We start from the raw sequence: 10,983 nt of genomic DNA, 5'->3' as shown, positions 1-10,983 counted from the left end.
CACGTGGGGCGGGGCGAAGTGCAGGGTAGGGGCCTCGAAGACAAGTAGGAGGGACTTGAAGCAGCGAGTCGGGAAACGTGAGGCGGAGCGACGCACGGAGGGGTGGAACCTGAAGTGACTGGGCGGGGATCCGAGCCTAGCGGCGACGTGCAGGCGGAGCGGTGGAGACGCAGGGGGTGGTGACGAGCGTGAGGAGCGTTGTAGAGAACGTGGGGCGGGGCCTAGATGAGGGGTGGGCGTGGCGTGAAGCAACGGGGCAGGGCCAGGCGGCACCACCTGACTGCTGTGCGGGTAGGAGCGCAGCGTTTGCCGGCGCTGGAACTTAACGAATGGGGCTGCGCTGCAGCTCGCCTTCCACAAAATAGCAAGAGGAGAAATGGGGCGGAAGGGTAGTGAGAGCTCTTAGCTTGTGGTTCGGGGGCGTCTGGAATGGAGCCCTCATGTTTCTGACTCCTGAAACTACCAGTCCCTTTGCTCACGCGGAACGTTTTCTTCCTGTGCCACCTTCTCAGCAGGTCTACCCTGCAGAATGGAGGCACACTGCTACCCGGCTCGTCGTCACCGTCACCCGGGGACCGCCGGCGGCAGCCCTGCCAAGGTCCCCCGTGCTCGTCACTGGCTCTCAGAGACTCTGTGCTCTTTGGTCTTGTCCCCCACTAGTCAGCAACCCCTCGACAGTGGCGACTTGTTCCCTACGGAAGCCCCAGCACCGAGAACAGCTCTGGCACTTGGAAGGTCCTCCATCGTCATTTTTTGAATGATTGAAATAAAGGCGTGCACAGGGATTCCAGTTTAAGGAAGGCTACCTACCCCGTGGGGCTGTGGGAATTTAATAGAATAAAAAGCAACGGCCGATGAAAAATCCACAGACCTAGCCCAGGCTTTTAATCCAAATGGAAATATTTGCAAGTTCCAACCGTTAGAGGATTAACTGGGCTCAGGGTCATGACAAATGATGACACCTCTCCTACAGCTTTAAGGATGGAGTGAGAATGGAAGTAAAGCCCCTAGCGGGCTCTCAGTGAATGGTCAGTGTCGTTGCTATCCTTGGTTTTCAGATAAAATGATAGTAAACCAATCTGTATGTTGGACTCTTACATAAATACAACACACAAAATTATATTCTCCCATTTAATCTGCCATATTTCACTCCTCTTAATCCTCAGCCCACACATATCATGTAACTAGCACTTCATTAGGAATGGGAAAGCCACTGAGATAGGCCAGGATGCTTCCAACCAAGTTTTCCATCATCTGCCATCTGGCCTGATGGGTGGCACTTCCAATGTGAGGTGTCAGAGTGACATTCTTCAACAAAGGATGGTCTCTGAAATACAGATTAGTTGAGGAAAACCATTCAGAGCTGTTTTGTCTCTTGATCTTCATATTCTGGTTTCACATCCCGGCCCTGTGAGGGGAAGGTTGCAGGAGGCTTGTGCACACTCTAAATCACACCTGGGTATGACCACTCATCCAACCCTAGTACTAGGGACCTTACATTTTTGGGTGCAAAACACATTATCTTAACTGCAACCAGGCCATTATCACGCAATGGTACAACATGCATAGTGGACTAAATGCTGGCCCACCAGACCTAAAAGGGCCTTTGGGGACAGAGGTGCTGGTCCCGGCATGACTGGACAAGCAGAATGCGCCTTTGAGGAGTATCAGCATTCAGAGGAAGAAGATTTCCTAGCTAGAATGAGCAGATTAGAGGGAGTTCTCTTCCAAGAAGAATGCGAAGGAAGGGGGTCTGTCTGGAAAGAGGAGGTTCCTAGTGCAGTGGGCCAGGCAGACTCAGTGTGGTGATAAGTAACACTAGAACCCAGCGCAGGGAAAGGGCTGTAACCACCAGGGCCTCCTGACTACTTTAATGCAGACAGAGGTCAGAGTAGCCCTGTGACGTTCCTAGCTGTTGAGGGAACACCTTTGCGACCTTAAGGACCCCTAACCCTGTGGATGTTACCTGGGGGCACTTGTCACTGTGGCTGCCCCAGACCGCATATCCTGTGGTATAGTTAGCAGGGATAAGAACTCTTCTGGAAACACTTGTCCTCCCCATAAGTGGACCCTGCTATGTGACAGCACACACTGGAAACCGCAGGGTGACTGGCTTGGTCCCAAATGACTTGGAACCCAGCGGTAACTGAATCATGACCAACTGTAACACCCGTCCACAAACTATCTAGTGTGGAGGCAAGAGCCAATTCTCTTGAGAAAGTGTGGCAAATACCTCTGTAACTGTTACTGATTTGTCCTGTAATGAAACTGAATTAAATCGTGATTGTATTGTGATATGGTGTAGCACTAGCATTGTTGGTAGAATTTAACTACCTAATGTAAATAAGTCATAAGATAATACTGCTATTGATGATCAATTGGATTGGGAGATTGAGTTAAAGCCTCTTCAGAATATAACAATGGGCAATGACTGGCTCAAGTAAAAGCTAGATTTAGCTAAATAGTAGCTAACTTATATACTTATGGTATAGCACAAGTGTGTCAAGAGGAACAGAGAAGTGGCGGGGCAATGGACAAACAATCAAGCTGGTACCAAAATACAAGAATGCATGCAATGGCTGCACCGGGTGGGTCAAGGGTCAGGGATGACTGGTGAAATAAAAGGTTAACTCAGCAGACAGGCTCGGAGAGCTCAGACTCTGCGCATTCCAAACACAGACCTCTGGGAGATGACCTCTGAGCCCTTGGGGTTCACTGCCTGATGGGTTATCTCCTTATCCTTAGGACTTTGAGCACAGCCAGACAGTTTGTGCTAAAAATGGAATTTGGGGTGAATGCCTCCTTTTTGCTTATCTGGAACCCTCGCCCACTCTATGTCATTGTGACCTCTGGAAAGGCTGGAGAGTAAGTATCTGATGTCAGACCTGTGGGCACTCCATACCTACGTGGCCACTTGACACTGAGGCTTGGGTGCGCTTCCCTGGTTGGAAACGCTGTGTGTGTTGTGAACTACCCATTGAGGGAGGGTAACTGGAGGCTCGTGCCATGTGTCTCCTGGACTCCAGCAGATAAACTGTGTATGTTTGCTGATTTCATTCCACATCCTTTCCCTGTGATAAACTGTAAGTCTGAGCCCCAGAGCTGTTCTGAGTTCATACCACATCCCCAAATGGCCCCCGATACCAGTTTTATATGCACTTTGTACACACACTAAAAAATGAAGCAGCCACAAATGCCACCTGTAACTGTCACTTCAACACAAAACAGCGGGTGGATGCTCAGAAGAAAACCCTTTCCTTCCAGCAGAAACCTACGAGGAGCCCACTACTGACCAGCCAGGAGCAGCTGCCCCGGTCAGGGCCAGTCAGGGCACAGAGCACCCCTGGCTTGCCCATGGGCTGTGGGGGAAGCTGGGTTCCAGGCCCGTTCCTGGAGTGTCTATCTCCCCAGAATCTTTACTGTGGTCACTGGCCTGTGACATCTCCCAAAGCACGTAATGCCCATGTGGAGGATCTGAATTCTCAGAGAAGCTCCAGCAGGTTGGCTCGGCCAGTGGGGCTGCAGGACAGCACTGTTTGCTCACAGATAACCCAAGAGGGGCGGGCCAGTGCATGCCTGTGTCCTCGGCCACTGACCTGCAGAGGCCAGCAGCTTGGCGTCAGCCCTGACCCTCCTGTGTGCTGTCGCTGGTGGAGGTTGCAAGGACTCTTTGTCCTTTCTTTATGAATGCCGCAGCAGCCTGCCCTAGTACTAGGTTAAAGCACCAGCCCACTACCTCCTGCATACAAACACAGACAGCACTACGGAAATGTCGAATAACCAAACTAACACTGTCATTTTTTAAAGTGAAGGCTCAGAAAATTCATCCCCGTAAATTTTGCTTAATTACACCTAGGAGATCAAACTGCAATGCCCCTACCAAAAGTGGATGCCCAAACCCGGATTTGAAAATTCCCTCACTGATCTGAGGTTCAAAAAGAGGTGAAGACAAAAATCAGAAATATTTCTAAATAAGCAGCTCAGCACTCCACCCATCAAAGTGGATTTTTTAGCCACTCGGGGAAAATGTCGACCACAGATGCCAGGAATCTCGTGAGAACTCCTGCTCCGTGGCCTCCTAGCCACAGGGCCTGCACTTGGACAACGGGCCATACCCTTACCAACACTGACGCGGATGGTGGTGGGCTTCATCAGCCTCAGCTCCCTCCCCCCCATCAGCCCCTGGGTCGGGGGTGTCAGGCCCGCCATCAACATCACAAAGTCTGATCACCGGAGCAGGTCATCCAGGCTCTCGTGGTAACTGGCCTCAACAGCTCCCCCCTCCTCCAGTTTCCAGTGAAGAGATTGAGGAAGAAAAACGACCTTTTGTAGTCAGAGATTCATTATGTTGCCCCAAGAAGGAGTTTCTGAAGGGAGCCAGGGACCGGATCTGTCCCCATCTGGGTCCAGGACTAGTCCTGGGCACCTGGCCTCTCTGCAGGGTCTCACAGTGACCCAGGGCTCTTTGAGACCAGGGCTGTCCTCTCCCTCAGCTTTGAACCTGTGGAGCCTGGTACAAGCATGACTGTGTGTCAGACATGCTTCCAGTCATGTCAGAGCGTCACCGAGTGTGGGCATCACCTGCATTACCATTTCCAAAAAGCAGAACAACTCAGGGGAGGGCCGAGAGTGCTGCCTGTTCAACAGACTCGAGGAGCCAAGCGTCTGACGGAGGTAGGGTTGTGTTTTGGTCCCATTTAGGTCCAGTCTGAACTCCCAAACTGGCCACTCCGGACAGCTGAGCACTCGACAGGAATTCCAGGCTCCAGGAGGTCACAGCAGGTAGCTGCCAGTGCCACGCAAGAGTGGAACACAAAATTCTATGAACCAGGCCTATCTGGAAGAAAGCACACCCAGCTCCCTCTGCAATGCCCGGCCCACACGGTGCTCCCTGTCCAGGGAACACTGGCCTCAGCCTCTGCCTTCTCACACTGAGAGCCGCCTCCACTGCCCACTGTGCAAACAATGACTGAAAAGGGGGACAGGTCCTGACCTAAAATTCCCCGGCTCACCACACCACCCCGAATTTCTCATCAGCCGCAATTCCATTCCATGTGTCAGGGAGCCACCACAGGGGGTGAGCAGTGTCACGCTGGCTGATGTGCAGAGGGGACTGGGCATTCAGGAGCAGACTGGCAGCCCCTGAGGGGAGGTGCAAGTAGAGTGAGACAGCAGGTGGGCTGGAGGGCTGTTTGGAGACAGAATCACTAGGGCTGGTGTTGCGCTGAATCGCGCATGGAAGGAAATGGCCTTCGGATGGAGTGCGTGGGTGAGCACACGGCTCAGCACTAAAGAAACTGACCAACTTGCTCTGTGTGTGTGGAGGGCGCCTCCCGTGATCAAAAGTCACTTGAGAAATTAAAAAAAAGAATGGGTATAGTGAGCTAACATCCCTTCCTGGTGAATTTTTTAATGGAAACAAGTAACAGTTACATTCCTGAGTAATGTAAAAATACACAATCCCTTTCTGGACCATCAGCTCTGCTTTCTGGAAGAAAGAGCAGGGAGTCTTATGGAAAATGCAGAGCTCATACGCCCCAGCCACAGTCAGGGCAGCGCTGGTGTATGTTCTGCTGAGCTCACTTCGAGTCCGCTCCAGCTCTCACCTGTTTCCTGTTGTGGTACAGAATCTTCATGTCAAATGCCCAGGCCCGCTGAGCCACCCTGTAGCCGATTCTGCCCATGTCCATGATCCCCAGGGTAGCCCCCTGTCACTTCCTGACCCATCCAGTTTGTGGAAAAGTTCTGTGTGTCCAGTGAGATGGCCAGCTGGTGACCTACGGTGAACGAGAAGACAGAGGGGAGTGGAGATGGCACCACACAGGAACGCACAGCCTTTCCTGAGACATTTTTGTCAAGGTGACACAGGTAGGGAATGCCAGTGGCAGACCATGGCTCTCATGCATTCTCTGTGACAGCAAACAAATGTTTCTGAGAGGGAAGGAGGGGGACAGACAGCAGTGTCCTCATAGCACAGCCAGTGCTTCCTAGGAAATGCTGTAAAAGAGCTGGTCCTCTCGAACTGGGGAAGTCTTCCTGGTCAAAGTCGCTTAGGGGTGTGTCTGTGTGTGTGACTATGTATGTGGCTGTGTACATGTGTATTCTATCTGTGTGTCACTGTGTGTGGGACTGTGACTACGTGTGGGTTACCGTGTGTGTGTGTGTGTGTGTGTGTGTGTGTATGAACCAGCATTTGGAAACAGAGACCACTTTCTGCTTCTCTCTCCTCGAACCCTTCATGCCAGAGCTCCACTGGGAGGATGGGTGAGCTGAGGGGACACACTGCCTTTCCTGGGGTGCCCCGGAGAGGCCCAGTGCACGGACAGGCGGGATGCTGCCTACTCACAGGTAGGCCTTCACCTCCAGGTGGCATGCGCCCAGCCAACGAATGACCCCCAGGGCACTTCCAGAGTGGTGCTGAAACCACTGCATGCACACACTTCCCACCTGTTATGCGAATGAGTGGCATCTGGTGGGGGGAAATGGCTGCCGAAGTAAAGGCTGCTGAACTACTTGTGCCCAGAGTGGGGCCTAAGCACCCAGTAGGATGCATATGGCCAGGAGGCACTCCAGTTTCCAGGTGCCACCAAGTCCTGGCCATAGTGTAAAGAAATCAGGGCTAAAGATTTGAAGTTTGAAAGTAATATTATACTTGTCATATGTTAATAAGTGTTTGCCATCGATCTCTTGGGAAAACCAGCATCTCCAACATGGCTTACCTTCCACGACTCTCTGGGCCTTGCCGCCAGCAGCAAGGCCATCCCCACATCAGCACTGGGGCTGGACTCAGCCTGCAGCATGTTGGCCACCTTCACACCAAGGCTGGTGAGGAGCCAGGTGGTCTAGACTGGCTCCTGAGTTGGCAACAATCTTCAAGGCGGGCAGGCCCTGCAGGAGCTCCTGAGTAATAGTGGCTTTCCTCCCCAGATGTGTACGGCCTGAATATTTGGACCCAGTTGTGCTTTATTGTCCAGAAATTCTTGCATGGTAATGAGATTAAAGTGTTTCTGCAGCTCTGAAACATGATCTTCACATACACCAGATGGTCCTCCCAATGCAGACACCAGAATTCCTAGTAGGTCTTGATCTCCTATGGCCTACAGAGAGACAACTGTGATTTCTGCTGTCCAAATAGAGTCTGAACCCCTGGCTGGTATAGCTCAGTGGATTGACTACGGGCCTGCGAACCAGAGTATTGCAGTTCAATTCCCACTCAGGGCACATGCCTGGGTTGCAGGTCAGTTCCCGGCAGGGGACACATGAGAGGCAACCATACATTGATATTTCTCTCTCTCTCTCCTTCCCTTACCCTCTAAAGATAAATAAATAAAATCTTAAAAAAAAAAAAGAGTCTGTAGGACAACAACCTGTGTGCTCTCCTGCTCTTCAGATTTTTAAAATCACAACATGCCTGGAATTCATTTGAAAGTCAGCAGACCCGGAGCTCTGAAGGCACCCTCCCGGTCATCAGGCCTTGGTGTGATTCCACCACTGGGGTGCACTTCCAGTGAAGAGAAGATGGCAGAGCAGGAGGCCGCTGCCTGATGCTGGGGAGCAGCCTGTGCGGACACTGAGACTGAACTTAGGACCAGGTCTAAGAGGCCGGCCCTCAACCAGGTGAGCCTGGAGATGCTGCAGCCCCTGTCAACACCCCAACTAAAGTTTCATGAGAGACCCTGAGCCAGGGCCACCCAGGTAAGCCACTCCTGGATTTCTGACCTAGATGCCTGGGAGATAGCAGATGTTTGTTTCCAGCCACTAAAATATAGGATAATTTGCTATATATGCAGCAATAACTAATAAAATTGTGGACAAAAAAAAGGGCTCTGCAAAAAGTAACCTCACAGGGTAATCTGTGAGGTCATAAATTCCTAACCTGGCAAATCACACCCCAGGCATATAACTTTTTTAGCAAAAGCTTCATCTTTGCCTTAAGAAAACCCTGTCCGTTGTTTTTGTGTGTCTGGGTTAACATGGCTTTGAAATGTCGGGTTAATTCTATTTCTCACACCCCTGAAGTGTGGCCACCCTCAAGGGAGGCACGGTTTTGTCAGCTCCCCTGTAATCCAGTCCCCACCTGCTCTGTCCCACCTTCATTTCACCTTCCTCACATTCCCTTCTTGGTTCCAAATGCATTAAAAAAAAAAAAAAAAAAAAACTGCCCTGTGCTGGTGCGGCTCAGTGGACTGAGTGCCAGTCCATGAACCAAAGGGTCTCCGGTTCGATTCCCAGTCAGGGCACATGCCTGGGTTGTGGGCCAGGTCCCTGGTGAGGGGCATGTGAGAGGCAACCGCACAGTGATGTTTCTCTCCCTCTCTTTCTCTTCCCTCCCCTCTCTAAAAGTAAATAAATAAAATCGTTTTTAAAAAAAATCCTGAAAACTGTTATTCTGGGGAGCATTTAGATCTTGCCTCCTGGCAGTTTTCAGTTTTGGCTCAAATAAACTCTTATTAACATTCTCTACAGGTTTGGAAGTTACAGAAACCATTTTTCACTGTGAAAATAAGATATTTTTGTTATCTCTCAAATAAATTAAATAAGGTTTTATGTTCCTTGTCACTCATTAAAAAGAAGGTATTTCTAACATCTTATAGCCTTCCTCAAAAGTAAAAGCAGTTGTGTTTTGAGAACTGAAGCTAATGAAGCATTACATTTTTGTGTCATGACTTAGCTAAACATATTTAATGCTTAGGGCATAGTTGGTTTACAAATATTTTTTGGACTTTAAGTAAAAGGGTAAAATAACTTTATTTACAATAAGAAGACTTTAGTTTACTTTTGCAGAGAGGAGACTTGATTCCCGAACACTTTGCATTTGACTTTCCATCAGCATTGGTTAGAGAGCAATGGCATACACCCATCACACCATTACTGCCAGTGTTCTTTGTGGAAAAGATCGAGACTCTCCAAGTGACTTGTGGCTGCTCCAAATGCTAAGACAGGGCAAGATTACCCCGTGGGGAGAAAGAGAGGTACCAGTGATGGAGCATGGGCAGGTGCAGGGCTCACGCCTTTCTTGGTCTCTTTCTTTTGCACCTGTCTTCGACTGTTGGCAATCACAGCTCAGAGTCCAGCAAAGGAGCATGAGATATTTGATTGGATAGACAATTACCTGATTAGTACAGGACTAGATAAGAGAGCTAAAAAATTAAGATATGCCAAAGGTTTTACAGAGTCCCTGAGGATCTGTTTGCTAGTTCGAGATTAATGAAACTGCACTGTCTGTGCCTTTTATGTAAGGTTTCTTGAGTTACCAGGTATTAACAAATACAATATAATTTAAAACCAATATACTATCATACTGCGTCTCAGCAAAAACCGGTATTACGCTCCTGAAAAACTGGATTCACGTAAGGAAGTAAACTATGAACTAAAATCTGATGTGGGTATTGGAATTTACCCATTTAAAGCTTAATGGGCCATTGTCTACAGCTTAGAAAAATAATGTCTGTCCAAATTGACCTTTAAATTCTGGCAGAGTCCCTGAAGGGCTTCAACTTCCCTCAAATGAGGCAACGTCGCATTTTCCCTGTAAAATCCTCCAGGACCCTTCTTACAGGTCAGGGTGGGTCTTAGAATTCTAATGCGGCCCACTTGTCCCAGGTGAGGTCTGGTGTCACAGCCAGACTCATGCGGCAGAACTCCGTCCAGTCTTCTGCCCTCGCCATGACATACTAGGGGCACACGGCACACTTACTTTTTCAAAAGATCCCACATTTGAGGGATACACCAGCAGAACCCAGCATCTCAGCCACATACCTCACAGTGAACCCCAAGGTTCAAAGAGCACAGCGACCTTGCACCTGTCCAACACAACTCACCTATCCCCGCCCCTACTCCTCTTCGCCCCGCCCCGGCCCTGGTCCCGCCCCCGCCTGTGCGGGGACCATCAGGACCGCCCCCTATTCCTCGGGTCCCGCCCCGGCCCCGCCTCAGCGAGGACCCACAGGCCCGTCCCCCTGTTTTAGTTTGGAGCTGGAGAGCCGCGGAAGCCATCGCTAGGGCGCACCGGAAGTGCTCTTGCGTGCCTACGTGATTACGGTGGCTCACGTGGGCTTGACGGCCTTGGCGGCTGGGGCTGGGCTTGGGGAGGGAGCCTCTTTCCGGACCGTCGGCGAAGCCAGGGCGGGACAGGGCCCTGGGAGGTGGGGCGAATGGCGGGCGTGGCCAAAGCGCAGCGGGAAAGGTGGCTAGGTTGGGACTGTACGCCTCTGAGCTACGAATCCGGGCGCTTCAAGGGCCAGTTTACAGTTGTACGTAGGGTTACTATGATTTCAAATCCACGTGCTTACGACAGGTGAAAGTGTTTTGATACACTTGGTTACGACAAAGAGTAAAATGTTGCTTTGACGTGGGAATGAAGTAAGTCGTGCTACATCTAATGTCCGTGACGAGCAGCAGCCCAGCAGCTGGGGTGGGGCTGGGCTCATGGATAAGAACCTGTGGAGAAGCCAATTACCTGTAACCTACAGATAGAAACTCACAGAAATTTTAAAAAGCCTTAAATAAATGTAAAGAATCCCATGCGCATGGATTGGGAAAATTAATCTTAAATGGTAACACTCCTTAAATTCGTGTACGGGTTCAACACGATCCCTACCAAAATCCCCAGCTGCCTTTTGCTGAAGTTGACAAACCCTAATGTTAGTCTAGAATGCAAGGGACTCAGGAGAGCCAAACTAGTCTTGAAATGAAACGAAACTGAGGAACTCACTTCCAGATTCAAGACTTACTACAAAGCTTCATGAATCAAGACAGACTGACATAAAGCTACACACAAAGATCACTGGAGTAGAACTGACGCTACAGAAATAACTCCTTGCATTTAAAGTCAATTGATTTTCAATAACGGTGCCAAAGCAATTTGATGAGGAAGGAACAATCTTTCCAATAAACGATGTGGGACAACTGGATACCCATATGCAAAAGAAAGAAGTTGGACACCTAACATACTCAAAAAAAGTTAACTCAAAATTATCATAG

The 10,983-nt window shown here is 49.9% G+C and overlaps 1 long non-coding RNA gene across 2 annotated transcripts; it reads right to left on the bottom strand.

Annotated features, from left to right (window-relative positions):
- Positions 1 to 5,447: 5,447 nt before the first annotated feature.
- Positions 5,448 to 9,812, bottom strand: LOC119051377 (uncharacterized). Of its 2 annotated transcripts, none has more exons than XR_008391438.1 (3): positions 9,760 to 9,812; positions 6,720 to 7,097; positions 5,448 to 5,777 (listed from the first exon to the last, which is right to left on the bottom strand). It is a non-coding gene; the product is annotated as an uncharacterized LOC119051377 (long non-coding RNA). The 2 variants fall into 2 exon arrangements; XR_008391437.1 differs by having other exon boundaries at positions 9,698 to 9,787.
- Between the last annotated feature and the right edge of the window lie 1,171 nt (positions 9,813 to 10,983).

Source organism: Artibeus jamaicensis, unplaced genomic scaffold (assembly GCF_021234435.1).
Source record: "Artibeus jamaicensis isolate MK-2021 breed Jamaican fruit bat unplaced genomic scaffold, CSHL_Jam_final contig_354, whole genome shotgun sequence".
Classification (NCBI taxonomy): domain Eukaryota; kingdom Metazoa; phylum Chordata; class Mammalia; order Chiroptera; family Phyllostomidae; genus Artibeus; species Artibeus jamaicensis.
Note: the sequence above shows the minus strand (reverse complement) of the source record. Positions and strands in the feature narration are given on the sequence as shown.